At 50.1% G+C, this 16,145-nt stretch overlaps 1 pseudogene across 1 annotated transcript in view; it reads left to right on the forward strand.

The window, feature by feature from the left end:
* The first annotated feature begins 388 nt into the window (after nucleotides 1-388).
* LOC146870484 (CCAAT/enhancer-binding protein epsilon-like) overlaps nucleotides 389-16,145 on the forward strand; it is a 73,451-nt pseudogene continuing 57,694 nt past the window's right edge. The window contains exon 1 of the transcript XR_014978195.1: nucleotides 389-773. The product of XR_014978195.1 is annotated as a CCAAT/enhancer-binding protein epsilon-like (transcript). The remainder of the gene's footprint in view (nucleotides 774-16,145) is intronic.

Here is a 16,145-nt window from a genome sequence, read left to right on the forward strand (position 1 = left end):
CAGGCTGCGCTTTGTTGTGCTCTCTCCGGCCAAATAAGAGATTCGAGATGAACCCGTGATTGTCACTGTCGCTTTTCTTTTGTCTGACACCTGTACAATCCTCAGGTGCAAAGATGCTCCTTCCTGTCTCATGCACTTTTCTGGTGTACAGATTTGAATGTGTTTTCCTGACCAAGGGAGGCCGCCTCAGAAGCCAACTACGGAGAACCTGAAATCCCAGAGGGGGGACACAAGCCGAGAGGCCTTGGAGCGGTCAAATGTGAACTTGGCACACCGAGGACACCACGGAAATCCATATAAGCACACACGGAGCAAGATAACACGCGATAGGTTAAAAAAAAAACACCTCTAAGAGAAACCCAGTGAGACAGTCCAGGGGTGTCCAGACATGTCGCAGGACAGCTACTAGGACAAGAGGGTGCCGGGTGTGGAGTACCCGGCTCGGTCCATGGTGAGAGGGCCCAGGCGCGATTGAGGCCTCCATCGACCTGTCAGCCTACATTGAAACGGGCGAGGAGCTCCTTTCCGACCTGTTCGCCGCAAGGTCGTACCGACTGAGGGGCACCTACGAACCACCTGCTACCCGACGGGCACAGCGCGCCCACCTCGGCTGCCTACGGCTACGCACACCCATTCGCCTCTTCAGCAGAGCGCAAGGCCTTACCTGGCCCCTACGAGGCCTACGACCCCCGGACGGTGATCGTCAAGGAGGAGCCGCGTCTGCACGGCGGCGGGCGCAGTAGTGGCTTCAACCCACTGCCCTACCAGGCAGGGCCGTTTCTAGGTGTTTTGCTGCCCTAGGCGAGAATTGAAAAATGCCACCCCCACCCTTTTACTACCATCACTCATCAGCTACAAGTTTGTAATCCTTGCTAAGCACACTCGGTCTTCCATCCTGCCGAGGTAGGTAAATAGAGCAATTGTAACTTTGCAGCCTTTGGAAACTGTATACGCATCGTGTAAAGCGCTATATGAAAATAACTGTATTATTTTTGTTTGCGGGGTGGCAAAAGGATGGGGTGGGGGATGGTTGAGTGGGTGGGGGTAGCAGCTTTCTGTGACATCACATGATATAGGCTTCGCTTGATCAAGTGACCAGAAAGAAGAGCGGCAGTCAGTCCGCTAGTGCATGGGAAGCCAGGTTGCAGAGCTCCAGGCGCTTTTTGCCCTAACTTGGGTTTCATGAGGCGCTCTCTAAAGGTCTATCTGTTTGAGCTATGAATTCACCGACAGTAAGATGCAATGGGTAAATAGATTGATGCAGTTAAAGTCAATTGAATGAGCTAACACTGATTTTTTATCTTGAATTTTTATTAAATGTATATTTTCTTAATTTATTGTTTCTTTGTATTCCTTATGGAGGTGTTCCAAGTATGAAATATAATAGAGAGTGAAAGTATCGATATTGAATGAAGTGATTTGAACTGCTTAGTCCAAAGGGAATCTTTTTATTTGCTTGTCAATTCAGGTGCTCTGTCTCTTTGGACTGTTTGAGCCCCTCTCCTTGTTTTCAACGTTGTTTTTCACCGCCACTGCCTCTCACTCTTTCAGTGACCCATGCTCCCTCATATCTGCGCCTGTGTCCGCAGTGAGTTCTACGACATGCCTTTCCAGTCACCCCTGCCCTTTACCCTGTTACCCTACCCATCACTCTCAGTGGATTCTGCCCCTACTCCTGTCACAGATTTCTACCCCTTCAGTGTGACAGTCACCTCTTACTCGTTCTGTCACTTACCTTCGCTCCCTCATTATACTAGCATAGACACAATGTTTAGGTCTGACCTGACAGCACAGCTGTCTAAATAACATATATACTCTAACCAGTGCTTTAAAATAGATATAGAAAGGGCTTTTGCTTTATGGTTTCACCACTTTATTGGTTATTTCGTGTATCATTCCAAGCCTTGAGGGACTATTTTACATGCTAATAATATACTGAATAACAATACATTCAATTATTTATCTTGTAGAAACATCATATGCAAAAAACAATCTTTTTACTGCCAATGGTTTAAACAGGACACAAAATACAAGCCAGATCAATAGAAGCCAGATTTATTGGCTTTGGCAATGCCTGCTTCTAAGATGTGAGGAGGTTACATTTTCATTACAAGGTGGATTGCAACTCGTTTGCCAATGTAGCGCTCTAAAGAAAGTTAACATTTTAAGTAGTGTATTTTCTTTAAAAATATATGTAAAATGAGAGTCGGACCCTTCAGTTGAACAAATGGAAACATACACATGCTAGCCCCTTTCTCTGGTCCTTCCCCGTATCCTCCACCGGTTTCGCAGCATAATTCTCTCTCTCTCTCTCTCTCTTCCAACACCCTCTGTCTGCATCATTTTCCACGGTGTCCTCACCTTTACGACTCCCCCCACCACCTCTGCCTAGCGTTCACTAACACAGACTGTCACACTTTCTCCAATTCAAGTTCTCTCTCTGCAGCATCACACCCTTCCGCGCTGTGTCTTCCTCTACTGTTGTTCCTCGCTATAAATGTGTTTACTTCTCTTAGATTTCCCTTCACTATACATTGTATTTTTCTTTACTTTTTATAAGTATTTTTTATCGCTAGGCCTGTGGGAGGCCTTTGCTGTTTTTGTATTTAAAAAAAAATAAAACAAATAAATTGGTTTTACCATACTCAACAAAAACAGCATGGATCATGCACACCACACAAATTCCATCAATTGCATACATTATGTTATGTGCTAGTCACTCTACAACTTCACTCACCCCAAGGTACTGTGAGGCCTTTTTTGTGGTATAAAGGTCGCATACAATAAACCCAATGTCCAGCCCTTGCTATCACTTCCAAAAGGAACGCAACTGATGTAGCGCTTAAAAGTTTGAAAATCGTAGGGGTGCGTTATATTCACCGTTAGTTGGCACCCGCATATAATCAAATGTGTACTCATGTTAAATGGTAGCGGCAGTTTCAGTCGATAACCTTTCAAGTATTTGCCCGGCGGTAATCGCCTCTCATACCACTCGATAATTTACCAATGAAAGAGGCAGGCGCCGGAGACTGGAAGGCAGGAAACAAAGTTTTATTCCGTCGGAGCAGAACACATCAGATCAGACAGCAAGGTATCGTCACGAGGTGCTCTAACCGCATCTCTGAGACCTGGTCTCTTATACACCGGTTTATTGCTTTATTACACATAGTACATTCTTGAGATTCTCTTGATGCATGAAAGAACATCCCCTGAAGCCCCGGCTCAGATCCGATCCCACACATAGTTACAGTAGAGGTTCCCACCCTACCCGCAGTGGGAGATGGCTATCGCGCAGCAGGGAATTCCGCCAATTCCCGGGGGTGTGTGCGACCGGCCGGGTCTCAGGGGGTAGGGGCTTTGATCCACTGTAATCCCTTTGATGTGGGGTGTTTCCCTTACAGTAGGGGCAATAAACTGCATCCGCAGGGCTAGGTGATGGCCTGGGACCAGTTCGGACAATGGGGCGCAGAGGAAGGGGGTTATCAAAGGTGCGGCATGACCATGTATGGGATGTCGGTCGGATGTGGTTCCGTAGCAGGGTCGCGCTGAAGGAGAGGGTTTATGGCCCGTGTATGAGAGAGCGGGGGTGGCCGGCGCACGGGGGGATGTTCGCAGCGCCAGGGGGAAGCGCTGGTGATCGAGAATGAGCGGGGAGAGAGTGGGGTGCCTAAAATGGCGGCCGTGCATTCGCTGTGCGTGGCGCTGGGGAGAGGCAAGATGGCGCAGATAATGTTCAGTTTGCAAGCTAAATTTCCACAGTCCTCCCTTTTAACATATCTCGCCAGCTTGCCTAGTTTGGATCTATCCCCATAATACCCCGTACTTCCACCTCATTCAGAGCTTTCATTCGCTCTGTTTCAAAGTCCAAAGTCTTAGGGCAGATGCAGTTCATAAAAAGCGAACACAAAGGTGGCAGACACTGAATCCCCAAGCAACATCCACATAGTATCACGATTGGTATGAGGATAAATGAAAACAGCCTCCATCCCCAACCTTTAATAGTGTCCCAAAACCAACTCCCCAGTGACCATTCTTCTTGCTCTTGATGGACCTCTGTGGACAGTCTGTGGAGGTGTTCAATTGGTTTGTAGACTGAGGGTGAGTTATCCGGTACGTAGGTACAACAGCTGGACCCAATGATGCGGCATGCTCCTCCACGATCAGCCAGAACCACATCTAGAACGAGGCGGTTCTGAAGAGCCACCAGGCGGACGGCCTGAAGCTCAGCGGTGTTGTTGGCGAGGGCGCCAGCTGTAATGTTCATCGCCGTCTCGACTGCCTGGGTTAAGTGGCGGATGGCACGGCTGTTTGCCATTGGACCCCAGAGTGGAACAAGGCCTTTCACTGCGTCCATGAACTGTGCCCCGGCGGAGTCGGCTTGCACAATGTCTTTGGCCCGCTTCTGTCGGTGGTGGTTTGCTGGAGCCACATATGTCGGAGGAAGGACAAAGGCGATGTAGCAGGTGCCTCCCCAACCTTTCGGAAGCCAGGTGTAGGCCTTAGTACCACAGACGAAGTACATATTCGGGGAGGCAACAAAGGAGGGTGGGTCAACTGAGTCCAATGTTTGGGTGATGAGGCAGGAGCTGTGGCCCACCAGCTGCGTCCCCAGGCCTTCGATGCACACAAATCCAGTGATGTTGATGACGGACAGGGCCACTGTTAGGGTGGCGGCCGTCCGTTTCCGGAGGTAAGAGAAGGTGGGTCTGGCTGGGTTGTTGAACACCTGCATTTCAACTCGTTCTTTGGCAGGGATGTCCATGTGAAAGGAAGTGTTCGATCTCAGAGGGCAGAAGAGGGCAGAAGTTTTTCCAGTTTTGTTCAGCCAGAACCCATGGTAGAAGTGTGACATGGTTCTGCCGGAAGTGGCATTGTCCTTGTAGCTTTCTTGCAGGAGGATTAGCCAGGCGAGGCAGGAACCATGGACAGAAAAAGGTCGAGGGATGAAAGGGATAGAGTGTCCAGTGGCATGTGGCAGCAATCCACAGATCCAGCAATTGGTGGCATTGGCAGCAAGATTGTGTTGGTGGAGCAACTGCACAAAAGAGTTATTCCAGAACTCCTTACGCCTTTCTCGGAGTTGGGGTGAAAGTGAGATCAGATGGTGTTCTTTCGTGGTGGTAGGTTGAACGGTGGTCAGCAATATCTTATGAGCGGGTGTGCCCTCCTCCATGATCCAGAAGGTGACCACGAGGAGAAGGCAAAAGAGAAGGGTAATGAAAAGTGCGATAGTCTTGAAGTTGTGCATTCGGTCAGTCTTTGGGTTTTTGTAGTGGATCTTCGGACGTCCGGTTGCTTCCATCATCTTCATGTCGGGCGCTTCCATCACCTTCAAGAGACTCGGTGGCGGGCAGAACCACAGACTTCGCTTAGTTTCTCTCCCGGTGGCCTTTGAGGTGACTAGGCTACCGCTCTGAGATTTCCACTTAGCCTGTGGTCTGCTTAGCCGAAGTTCTCTCCTTTCGTCGCAAGGTATACCCTTCCTTGGATGGCACGGTGGGATCAGGATATCTTACTAACTCGAGTGTCTCTGTATCTGGGCAGCGGCTCAGGGATGGTCGGTGTGAGAAGTTGGCCTGGTATATGCTGTTCACTAGTTCTAGTGACCACCTTGTACCATGCCAAGCAACCCTTATGGTGTGGTTGTAAGTCAACCTTTTTGGACTAGCTGCCCTAGTGGTAGCGTAGGCTAAGCAGTCTTTGAGGCTAAACTCGTGATGCGTGTTAAGCAAGCTGTTTTACCAATAGTAACCCCCTTTTATACCAATGAAAGGACACCACACAGATATATATTCAAAATATATATGTATTTATTTCTCAAAGTAACCCCTAGTCTCTTTATGAGCACAGGAGCACAAATCGTCAAACAAGATTATCACAGAATACACAGAAGTTGCACGTTATATGGATAGGCCCTGGTGGCCACTCAAACCATATACTAAAATAGTGGTATAAGTACCACGAACAGGAAAGGAAAAAGGCCTAGGGCCTCTAGAATCGCTGGGCCTACAAGGAGCTAACGTCAGTTAGTGACCAGGAGGTCCACGGGTGGCGTGTGCAGAGCAAATAGTCACACGCGTGCTCCCATAGGTTTCAATGGGTGCGTAAAAAGTACAAAGTTACTGCAAAGGAGATCTTCCGGGTTGACTAGGAACTTAAGATTTGGAACACAGGCACTAGAGATGTAATACTACACTTGGGCACAGGTGTGCCAGCTTTACCTCACCCACAGGAAGCGGGTGCATAGGCCTCGAAGTGCGTCGGGTTTCTTCTATCTGTTCCGTGGAGCTTGAAGACAAAGATGCTGCAGGCGGTCGGTCCGGGAGAGATGCAGTGGATCCAAGAGTGGATCGGAGATGTTGAAGACCTGTAAGCAGAGGGGACAGTGTTCACAGTCACTAGCCAGTGACCAGCGTGGCACCAGGTGGGTACCAGGCGATGTCGGGTGCAAACAGGAAGGAAGGTGTAGCTTGACTCTGCAGCCACGTGGTCCCTGAAGGTCGACGACGTCCAGGAGTCGAGTCACGAGCTGTCCCACGCAGGCTCTCGCTGTCGGCGGTGTCGGCGACTTGATCGAAGCAAACAAGCCTTGGCAAAAGCAATTGTTGTAGGCAAGGAGTTTAAGCTGATGGTTCTGACCAGCAAGGTCAGAGGAACTGCTCCTTTGGAGGGGAGCAAGGGCCAGTCTGGAGCAACCAGACCAGCGGTGTTTGTCGTAGATTTCGTCGCCAAGATGGCCACTAGCCAGCGGGCCAGCAACCGGTTAGGCGCGTCGAGTGGCAAAATGCAGAAGGGCCCCACGCAGATCGTGGAGATGCTGGAGGGCTCACCTTTGGTGCAGATGCTGCTCGAGGGTTGGGCTTCTCAGGACCCAAAGCACAACTTGGAGGGAGCCTCGGTTGTTGCACTGGTCAGCTTGTCGTAGTCGTTTCAAGATGGCTGGCTCCACGTGTCTCGGTGCCTCCACGGGTCTCCTCTTTGCAGGGACTGTGGATCGGGCGGTGAGAGGTCTGGAGGTCCAGGTCTTGTCAGTCTCTGGGCTCGGGCTCCGGCGGGAGGCGGCGGCAAAGCAGACGTTGATTCGCTGGATGGTGCTTGCGTTAGCAAGGTGGTCACTCCCTGACCACAGGGGAGATTTTCTTCAGTCTTCTGTGCAGCAGAATGTCGAAGTTCCCGTCTTCTTCTTAGTTTTAAGTTGATTCCAGGATGTCTGAAGTCTTAGGACACAGCTCCTACCTTTATTCGGATTCTAGGGGCCGGACTACCTGCTAGGTCCCTCCCTATGGGTGGGACCAGGAAGGGGGGTGGTTACACCCCCAATCCTTTGTCCAGCTCGCCCCAGGCCCGGGACTGGTGTGCCCCAGGACCGGTTTGAACTGGCATATGCACCGAGGCTCCTTGTGAGCCACAGGCATGTCTGGTTTCTTTCAAGCCCTACCTGACCAATACACAAAATCCTGTCTGGGGTGGTGCACGCACCTCCCCTGGCAGGAAACCCTTTGTCCACACCTCCCAAGCTGGAAGGACTCCCAGCAGCAGGAGGGCAGACTTGTGTCTGTGGTGGCAGCATCCATTTTGTGGAGCTGAGGCTATGTCTGATTTTACCCGGGTTTCAGGTACTGTACATGTCGTGTCCCTCTAGAAGGGTGGAATGCTAACCCCGTCGCCAGAATTGGCGAGGGGTTAGTATTCCAATTCGTATGACACCTTACTCGACATGTTTTGATAAAGCCAAACCAAAGATAGCATTTAACCGCGAGGTTCATAATGCACTTAAGAGTATATGGTATGACGATATCTGGAAACAGTAGAAGGAAGTTGTTCCGACCACTGCAGACAGGCTCAGCTCATGCCAGAGCACCATCTCACATGGAACCAAGCACTCTGCCTTCAGGATTGTTAAGGCCTGCCATAGGAGTGACTTATAGGTTACCAGGTGTCCCATTTAAGGTTAGGTATAGGTATACTACACCTAAGTAAGAGGTGATTACACCAACTTACCCCAGCTGAGTGATCAGCCAGTTGTGTCAAATTGTTAGGCCAAGCCTGGGGTGGCATAATACATGCTGCAGCCCTTGGCAGGCCTTGGGTACACCAATGCCCTGGGTACCTAGTGTACACTGGTACAGGGGCTGACAGGGTGATCCACTTCCAATTGGTTATGCACCTAGGGTGCATAGTTTTAATTTAGTAGAGAGAACAGCAGGCTGGGGGTCTGATTGGCAGGCCCACAGCCTCAATATGTCAAAAACCAGTGAAGCAAAAAGCAAAAATTTGGGGTGACCATAGGATAGCAGACCCTACTCTCCTACACAACCCCCCCCCCAAACGCTGGGACATTAAACTAGCCTTGACCAGTCTCGTCTTCATGTCCTAAGTGGAAGTACCTGGAGAGACCATCTGCATTCCCATGGTCAGTACCTGGCCGGTGCTCCACTGTAAAGTCCATCCCCTGTAGGGAAATGGACCACCTAAGCAGTTTGGGGTTTTCACCCTTCATCTGATTTAGCCACAAGAGGGGCTTATGGTCGGTCTGAATCTTGAAGTGAGTGCCAAACAAGTATGGCCTCAGCTTCTTCAGGGCCCACACCACAGCAAAGGCCTCCCTCTCAATAGCTGACCAATTCTTCTCTCTGGGGGTCAACCTTCTGCTAATAAAAGCAATGGGTTGGTCTTGACCATCTACATTAAGTTGTGACAGCACAGCTCCCACACCCAACTCAGAAGCATCTGTTTGGACAATAAACTCTTTGGAGTAGTCAGGACTTTTCAGGATAGGTGCAGAGCACATGGCCTCCTTCAGGTCATCAAATGCCTTTTGACAGCTTACTGTCCACTGAACCTTTTTGGGCATCTTCTTGGATGTCAGATCATTAAGAGGAGTCACAATGGACCCATAGTTCTTAACAAACTTCCTGTAGTACCCAGTCAAGCCCAAGAAAGCTCGAACTTGAGTCTGGGTGGTTGGAGGGGACCAGTCCTTGATGGATTGTATCTTACTCTCCAGTGGTTGAACTTGGCCTCCACCTACAAGGTGGCCCAAATATACAACCTTACTCTGCCCTATCTGGCACTTAGTAGCCTTGATAGTGAGGCCTGCCCTCTGCAGAGCCTCAAGAGCCTTCTTCAGGTGGATCAGGTGATCCTCCCAGGTGGAGCTAAAGACAGCAATGTCATCAAGATATGCTGCGCAAAAGTCATCCAACCCAGTAAGGACTTGGTTCACCAGCCTTTGGAAGGTGGCAGGTGCATTCTTCAGACCAAAGGGCATCACCACAAACTGGTAGTGCCCACCTGGGGTTGAGAATGCTGTTTTGGCCTTAGACTCCTCAGCTAATCTGATTTGCCAATAGCCAGCTGTTAAGTCAAATGTGCTCAAAAACTTTGCAGAAGCTAGTTTGTCTATGAGCTCATCTGCCCTTGGAATAGGGTGTGCATCTGTCCTGGTGACAGCATTGAGTCCTCTGTAATCCACACAGAACCTCATCTCTTTCTTGCCATCTTTGGTGTGAGGTTTGGGGACCAGAACCACTGGGCTAGCCCAGGGGCTCTCTGAGGGTTCAATGACACCTAATTCCAGCATTTTATGTACCTCAGCCTTTATACAGTCCCTGACGTGGTCAGGTTGTCTGTAAAGTTTGTTCTTTACAGGCAGACTGTCACCAGTGTCCACAACATGGGTACACCAGTCAGTTTGGCTAGGTATCAAGGAAAACATATGTGAAAATGATTGTAGAACCTGTCTACATTCAGTCTGCTGATGGGCAGTGAGGTTGCCTCCAAGGGTCACTCCTTCAACTGAGCCATCTTCAGGGTTCTGAGACAACAGGTCTGGGAGAGGGTCACTCTCTTCCTCCTGTCCCTCATCTGTAGCCATGAGCAAGCCCATGTCTGCCCTGTCAACATATGCTTTAAGCCTGTTAACATGGAGTACCCTGTGGGGACTCCTGGGAGTTCCTAGGTCGACCAAGTAGGTGACCTCTCCCTTCTTTTCCAGGATTGTATGGGGTCCAGACCATTTGTCTTGGAGTGCTGCTGGGGCCACTGGCTCCAACACCCATACCTTCTGTCCTGGCTGAAACTCAACCAAGACAGCCTTTTGGTCATGCCAAGCTTTCTGTAAGGCCTGGCTTGCCTCAAGGTTTTTGGATGCCTTCTCCATATACTCAGCCATCCTGGAGCGGAGACCAAGTACATAGTCCACTATGTCTAGCTTAGGCTTTTTGAGAGGTAACTCCCAGCCTTCCTTCACCAAACACAGTGGGCCTCTCACAGGGTGCCCAAACAACAATTCAAAGGGGCTGTAGCCAACTCCTTTTTGTGGGACCTCTCTGTAAGCAAACAGAAGGCAGGGTAGAAGGATGTCCCATCTTCGCCTGAGCTTTTCAGGTAATCCTTTGATCATACCCTTTAGGGTCTTGTTGAATCTCTCAACAAGCCCATTGCATTGTGGGTGATAAGGGGTGGTGAACTTGTAGTTGACACCACATTCCTTCCACATAGCTGTTAAGTATCCTGACATAAAGTTGGTACCTCTGTCAGATACTACCTCCTTAGGAAACCCCACTCTGGAGAATACTCCCAGCAGGGCCCTGGCCACAACAGGAGCTGTAGTGGTCCTAAGGGGAATTGCCTCTGGATACCTGGTGGCATGATCCACTACCACCAGTATAAATCTGTGCCCAGATGCAGTGGGAGGATCCATGGGACCCACTATGTCTATTCCCACTCTTTCAAAGGGAACCCCCACCACAGGTAGTGGTATCAGGGGGGCCTTTGTTGTGCCACCTGATTTGCCACTGGCTTGGCAGGTAACACAGGAGCGACAAAACTCCTTTGTATCTTCATTCATATGAGGCCAGTGAAAGTGAGGGACAAGTCTGTCCCAGGTCTTGTTCTGGCCTAGGTGTCCTGCTAAAGGAATATCATGGGCCAAGGTAAGAAGGAAGCCCCTAAATTGCAGAGGTATAACCAACCTCCTGGTTGCACCAGGCTTGGGGTCTCTAGCCTCTGAATAAAGGAGCCCTTCATCCCAATACACTTTATGGGTACCTTGAGCATTCCCAGCAGCCTCAGCAGCAGCCAGCTGTCTGAGGGGTTCAAGAGAGGGACAGGATAACTGAGCCTGCCTCAAGTCAGCCCTTGAAGGTCCCCCTGTCCCCAGAAACTCAACCTGGTCAGGTTCAAGCTCTTCAGGGACAGTTCCTTCAGGGTCCTCTAGATCAGCTTCCTGGGAAGGCTGATCATCACTCTGAGGCAGGGGGGAAGGCACAGCCTTGACCCTCCTGTTCTTCTTCTTGGTAGGTGCTTGGTCCATTGTTCCAGGATCCAAGACCTGTGGTTCAGTGAGGCACTTTTTGGCCTGTGACCTGGTCACAGCAAGGACATGTGATGATATACCTAACATCTCTGCATGAGTCCTGTACTCCACTTCTGACCATAGAGAACTCTCTAGGTCATTGCCCAACAAACATTCTACTGGGAGGTCTGCACTAACCACAACCCTTTTGAGGCCAGTTACCCCTCCCCATGAGAAGTTAACAACTGCCACACTATGTGAAGTAGTGGCATTGCTGGCATTGGTCACCAGGTAGTTCTCACCTGGTATGTACTGTCCAGGGTCCACAAAGCCTGGTGTCACCATAGTGACACTGGCACATGTGTCCCTGTAGGCTTGAGCCACTTTGTCATTAATTAAAGGAGTCTGTCTGTACTTGCCCAGGTTACTGGGGCTCACAGTCAGGGACAAATCAATGTCCCCATCACAGATCAAGACTGCCTGTGTCAGGGTTCTGTCTAAGTCAGAATCTCCTTCAGTTCCCATAGTGATTCCCACTACACCCTTTGTCTGGGGACCAACACTGCTAACAGTAGTACTGGGAGCAGGTGCCTTAGGGGCAACAGTGTTGGGGGCTCCACCCTTTTTGCAATCACTAGTCCAGTGAGTTGTATTTTTGCAATGATTGCACCAGGGTTTCTTTTGACCTTCTTTCTTCTTTTTGGACTGTTGTTGGGACCCACCCTCCTTAGCAGTAGTTTGGGGCCCTGTTGAAGACTTCTGGTCTTTAGATTTCTGATCTCCACCCTTTTGGTCTGTTTTCTTCTGATCACCCCCTTGGCCCTGGTTCTGGTTCTTTTGCTTAACCCTGGTTCTGACCCATTTGTCTGCCTTCTTTCCCAATTCTTGGGGAGAGGTCAGATCAGAGTCAACCAAGTGTTGATGCAGTTGCTGGTTTTGACAGTTATTTAAAATCTGTTCTCTCATCATCAAATTATACAATCCTGTAAAATCAGATACCTTACTTCCCAGCAACCAACCCTCCAAAGCCTTAGTGGCACATTCAATGTATTCAGACCAGTCCTGAGTCTGTGTCTTTTGGGTGTCTCTGAACATTAACCTGTACTGCTCAGTGGTTAAGCCTAACCCATCAACTAGAACACTCTTCAGGACTCTGTAGTTTCTGACATCCTCTTCTCTAACAGTGAGGAGTCTGTCTCTGCCTCTTCCCTCAAAGGAGAGCCAGAGGATTGCTGCCCACTGGTCTTCAGGAACCTGCTGTACTTTGCAGGCTCTCTCAAGAGCAGTTATCCACTTGTGGATGTCATCCCCACTTTTGTAGGGGGGCACAACCTTAGACAGGTTTCTATTATCGAAAACCCTATCTTTGTCCTTAGGGACAATGCTGCCACCAGTGGGTATAGACCCACTCTCTTTATGCTGTCTAGCCTTGCTAAGTTTCTCTTCCATCAGGGCTACTTCTAGCTCCTGCTTCCTGATCCTCAGCTGAGCTTCTTGCATCTTGGCCTCATGTTCCCTCCTCTGAGGGGTGGTCATCCTTCTCCTGGAGTGACCTTGAGAGCCTCTAGAGCCATGGGAAGCATTGGAGTCACCTGAGCGATTCCTTTGCCTTCCAAGCCCTGTGTTAAGTCCACTGGGGAGATCCAGTGGGGTGAACCCACTGTCAGTCCCCAATAGCCTTAGTTTAGCTGGGCCAAGTATAACACTTGGCACTGGGCTAGTTCTCCCTTCATCCTCACTACTGTCAGTATCCTTTTCACTCTCATCCTCTGTGGTAGGCATCCCATCTAAGGGGTGACTATTGGAAAGGGGTACCTCAGTGGCATCTTCAGAAGGGGGGCCTCCTGTTCCTGTCCCTAAGGGGGCTAACTGGGAAGCTTTCCTGAGCTCTTTTTGATTTTCATCTTCTTGCAAGAGCTCTCTGAGCAAAGCAGAGGTAGGGTTCTTGGGCTGTTTAAGGCCTCTAAGAGTTGCCAGCTGCCTGAGCTCATTTTGATTAAGGGTAGCATAGATGGATGGTGCCCTCGGGGGGTCACTCTCAACAGAGATGGGTACAGTGGACCCCTCTGCCCCAGCCATTGCTCTTAAGTGTGGGTGGATGTGTTGCAATCTACCTACACTTGGGTTTACCTACTAAACCTATCTAGTAGTTGTAGTCAGGGTGTGCTACTCCCTTTGCTCTACAACAACTAAGTTCAGTAGAACTTAAGTATATCTAATCTTGTTTTATATGTACCTACAGGTACCTATGTGATCTTTCAATTGGTAACCAAGAGATTACAATGGTAAAACACAGCAAGCTCAAATCCAACCGCTGCTCACCAATGTGAGAAGTTGGCCTGGTATATGCTGTTCACTAGTTCTAGTGACCACCTTGTACCATGCCAAGCAACCCTTATGGTGTGGTTGTAAGTCAACCTTTTTGGACTAGCTGCCCTAGTGGTAGCGTAGGCTAAGCAGTCTTTGAGGCTAAACTCGTGATGCGTGTTAAGCAAGCTGTTTTACCAATAGTAACCCCCTTTTATACCAATGAAAGGACACCACACAGATATATATTCAAAATATATATGTATTTATTTCTCAAAGTAACCCCTAGTCTCTTTATGAGCACAGGAGCACAAATCGTCAAACAAGATTATCACAGAATACACAGAAGTTGCACGTTATATGGATAGGCCCTGGTGGCCACTCAAACCATATACTAAAATAGTGGTATAAGTACCACGAACAGGAAAGGAAAAAGGCCTAGGGCCTCTAGAATCGCTGGGCCTACAAGGAGCTAACGTCAGTTAGTGACCAGGAGGTCCACGGGTGGCGTGTGCAGAGCAAATAGTCACACGCGTGCTCCCATAGGTTTCAATGGGTGCGTAAAAAGTACAAAGTTACTGCAAAGGAGATCTTCCGGGTTGACTAGGAACTTAAGATTTGGAACACAGGCACTAGAGATGTAATACTACACTTGGGCACAGGTGTGCCAGCTTTACCTCACCCACAGGAAGCGGGTGCATAGGCCTCGAAGTGCGTCGGGTTTCTTCTATCTGTTCCGTGGAGCTTGAAGACAAAGATGCTGCAGGCGGTCGGTCCGGGAGAGATGCAGTGGATCCAAGAGTGGATCGGAGATGTTGAAGACCTGTAAGCAGAGGGGACAGTGTTCACAGTCACTAGCCAGTGACCAGCGTGGCACCAGGTGGGTACCAGGCGATGTCGGGTGCAAACAGGAAGGAAGGTGTAGCTTGACTCTGCAGCCACGTGGTCCCTGAAGGTCGACGACGTCCAGGAGTCGAGTCACGAGCTGTCCCACGCAGGCTCTCGCTGTCGGCGGTGTCGGCGACTTGATCGAAGCAAACAAGCCTTGGCAAAAGCAATTGTTGTAGGCAAGGAGTTTAAGCTGATGGTTCTGACCAGCAAGGTCAGAGGAACTGCTCCTTTGGAGGGGAGCAAGGGCCAGTCTGGAGCAACCAGACCAGCGGTGTTTGTCGTAGATTTCGTCGCCAAGATGGCCACTAGCCAGCGGGCCAGCAACCGGTTAGGCGCGTCGAGTGGCAAAATGCAGAAGGGCCCCACGCAGATCGTGGAGATGCTGGAGGGCTCACCTTTGGTGCAGATGCTGCTCGAGGGTTGGGCTTCTCAGGACCCAAAGCACAACTTGGAGGGAGCCTCGGTTGTTGCACTGGTCAGCTTGTCGTAGTCGTTTCAAGATGGCTGGCTCCACGTGTCTCGGTGCCTCCACGGGTCTCCTCTTTGCAGGGACTGTGGATCGGGCGGTGAGAGGTCTGGAGGTCCAGGTCTTGTCAGTCTCTGGGCTCGGGCTCCGGCGGGAGGCGGCGGCAAAGCAGACGTTGATTCGCTGGATGGTGCTTGCGTTAGCAAGGTGGTCACTCCCTGACCACAGGGGAGATTTTCTTCAGTCTTCTGTGCAGCAGAATGTCGAAGTTCCCGTCTTCTTCTTAGTTTTAAGTTGATTCCAGGATGTCTGAAGTCTTAGGACACAGCTCCTACCTTTATTCGGATTCTAGGGGCCGGACTACCTGCTAGGTCCCTCCCTATGGGTGGGACCAGGAAGGGGGGTGGTTACACCCCCAATCCTTTGTCCAGCTCGCCCCAGGCCCGGGACTGGTGTGCCCCAGGACCGGTTTGAACTGGCATATGCACCGAGGCTCCTTGTGAGCCACAGGCATGTCTGGTTTCTTTCAAGCCCTACCTGACCAATACACAAAATCCTGTCTGGGGTGGTGCACGCACCTCCCCTGGCAGGAAACCCTTTGTCCACACCTCCCAAGCTGGAAGGACTCCCAGCAGCAGGAGGGCAGACTTGTGTCTGTGGTGGCAGCATCCATTTTGTGGAGCTGAGGCTATGTCTGATTTTACCCGGGTTTCAGGTACTGTACATGTCGTGTCCCTCTAGAAGGGTGGAATGCTAACCCCGTCGCCAGAATTGGCGAGGGGTTAGTATTCCAATTCGTATGACACCTTACTCGACATGTTTTGATAAAGCCAAACCAAAGATAGCATTTAACCGCGAGGTTCATAATGCACTTAAGAGTATATGGTATGACGATATCTGGAAACAGTAGAAGGAAGTTGTTCCGACCACTGCAGACAGGCTCAGCTCATGCCAGAGCACCATCTCACATGGAACCAAGCACTCTGCCTTCAGGATTGTTAAGGCCTGCCATAGGAGTGACTTATAGGTTACCAGGTGTCCCATTTAAGGTTAGGTATAGGTATACTACACCTAAGTAAGAGGTGATTACACCAACTTACCCCAGCTGGGTGATCAGCCAGTTGTGTCAAATTGTTAGGCCAAGCCTGGGGTGGCATAATACATGCTGCAGCCCTTGGCAGG

Source organism: Triturus cristatus, chromosome 1_1 (assembly GCF_964204655.1).
Source record: "Triturus cristatus chromosome 1_1, aTriCri1.1, whole genome shotgun sequence".
NCBI classification, from domain to species: Eukaryota; Metazoa; Chordata; class Amphibia; order Caudata; family Salamandridae; genus Triturus; species Triturus cristatus.